Genomic DNA, 2500 nt, shown 5'->3' with positions numbered 1-2500 from the left:
ACACAACAGTCGATTTATTGACACACCCAATTTTCACAGCACTTGCAATTGTTTGTTCTCATCTGGTATAACAAGCGCCAAGAAGACGCCGTAAAAACCTACAAATAAACAGCGAATTACACTCTGAAATAAAGAACTGACGGAAAGCGAGTTTTTACTCACCATTTGATGAGAACACTGCCACTACAGTAAGCACAAATCAATTCGCAGCTGGAAGTTTGTCAAGCAAAATCACGAAGAGGTTCACAGAACCAAAATCAGCTCCCGCCGCGTGCTGGTATATCGTTAGGATTGGGATGGACTAATAAATGCGGAAACTAATGTTGAGCCCTCGCGGATCCTTAGCCAGCCAAGTGATCCCTGAATGTTGAATAGCCGAGAACTTTGTCTTTGTTCAAAAGTGCGGGAGGACTTGGTCTTCAGGAAACTGTCTGCTGACTCGTGTGCCCACCTAATGCTACCAGTACTGAAAACGAAACGTAATGGATCCCTAAAAACTGCGGCTTACTATCAGAGATACTCTCCTAGGATAAAAAGACTCAAGAAAGAAAGCATTACACAAGTCCAAAACCGCACACTTTGAACCAAAATTAGGGAAAGGCCATTAAATAAACGTCTCGGTAAAATCTAGTTAAGGTGATCTGACAGTGATCATGAATAGAACACACACACTCCCTTGTGACCCACAAAACAGTAATCTAAAAATGCAACGTAAATATCAAAAAAATGTTACAGAGAGGTAACAAAAGACCTTTAAAAAATTCGTACACTTGAGGCAGCCACCAGTCTCATCAGTACAAAAGCCCGACAAAAATATTCTCTCTGGAAATTAAAAGGTAACAAGAAAATTAAACAGTGGTACTAGCACCAAAAATGCTGTATCTAGATTTGCCCCTTACAAACAGTAGCTAAAGCACGGCCAGGAACCGGCCAGTCATGAACACCTGGGTACCTGTGTCTACCATCTTGGCACAAAAAAATAGGATGATTTACAAAAGGGAATCACAAGGCTTCCTTCGGCCATACACGTTCTCAAACGAGAAAGAACACTAACAACTTTTGACACAGGCGGATGTAGCCCGATATAGTTCAAGTTCCAATCTCGAGTAAAAGCACCAACCACCTCGGTCCTGGGATGGTAACAACTAGAACTAAAGCGGGCTTATTTAGCATAATAGCAGCAAGAAAACCTAACAACTATGTGATCCGAGGCCCCAATCAGAATCTTGATCTATAACATCGTGAATACTTCATCATTAAACGTGTAATCGTCAAAGTCGAAAAGCCTACTTAAGCGAACAGCGGTAAGATTACGTTCCCTAAGAATTTACTTAATATAAAGAGAAAAACTAAATCCGAAGCAGACGAGAAAGAAGCTGTGGTTCATGCAGGCACTTAGCTGCCGTAATGAACAATACTCACAACGTTTGTGTTGTCTGTAAACCATGCTGGTCTACAACAGAGGCCAGAAAAACCTGTCATAAACAGCCATGCAGTCCGGCGTTCCAAACTTAGAACCAGTGTGGCTTTTGACCGTAGAGATTCTGCGCTCAGTAACAGACATACACTCTGAACCTTCATAAGTATCCAGTACAATACCAAACCAAGTGATAACTTGCGTTGGTTCCCATTGGGACCTTTCTTCATTAACAACACAACAACGCTAAAGCAAGTTAGTGTTAACTTACAAACTACTGATCTTGGCTTCGTTATTGTTAGTTTCGATCTCGCTCCAAAGCCGTCATCGAGGTAAAAAGACAATGGAAATACCTTTTCTTCTAAGTCAATAAAGACTTGAGTTACTTAGAAAACAAATACAGGGCGGAGGGTAAGCCGAAAGGCAAAATTACAAACTTTTCGGACCCCAAAAACGCAGGAGAAAGCTAGAAATTTTCTATGGTCAGGAAAAATGTCTATGTCACAGTGGATATAATCAGACTTGAGGTCACAAAACTGACAAATAGAAAACCTTAGAAACGATCTTCAGGGCTGTGGAAATATCTTCACACCAGTTATATTTGCTTAAAAGACAAAAAAATAACGTGCCTCAAATCAAGTATAAATCTTTTCTTCCTGAGATTTGCAAAGAAACTGAAAAGGGGGTTATAATATCAGGTGGGCAAAAAAAGCGGTTCAATACATCGCTATGTTAAATATTCATAAATAACGTCAAAAACAAGTTCTCCGAGTCTTCCGCAGAGCTGTATTTTTGTTTGCATGGACTCACCGTAAGTGGATGCCAGGCGGCGCCTGAGGATGCACATCACAAAACGGAATCTTGTAACTGTCACATATGACACTAAAGATAAATCCTGTGGCACATATGCCGTTAACAAGAGCTTACTGGAATGGCTCTTCAATATAGCCTCCGAAACTAAATAATCATAGGTAATTAAAAACAGTCATGAAAGTACTAAAAGCAAAATTGGACATCATTACACCTTCGACTAGACTTGGACAGCCAACTAGTCGTTGACTGGTATGAGACTTGAAAGACAGA

The sequence above is a fragment of the Montipora capricornis genome, unplaced genomic scaffold (assembly GCF_036669925.1).
Source record: "Montipora capricornis isolate CH-2021 unplaced genomic scaffold, ASM3666992v2 scaffold_475, whole genome shotgun sequence".
Lineage (NCBI taxonomy): Eukaryota > Metazoa > Cnidaria > Anthozoa > Scleractinia > Acroporidae > Montipora > Montipora capricornis.
Note: the sequence above shows the minus strand (reverse complement) of the source record.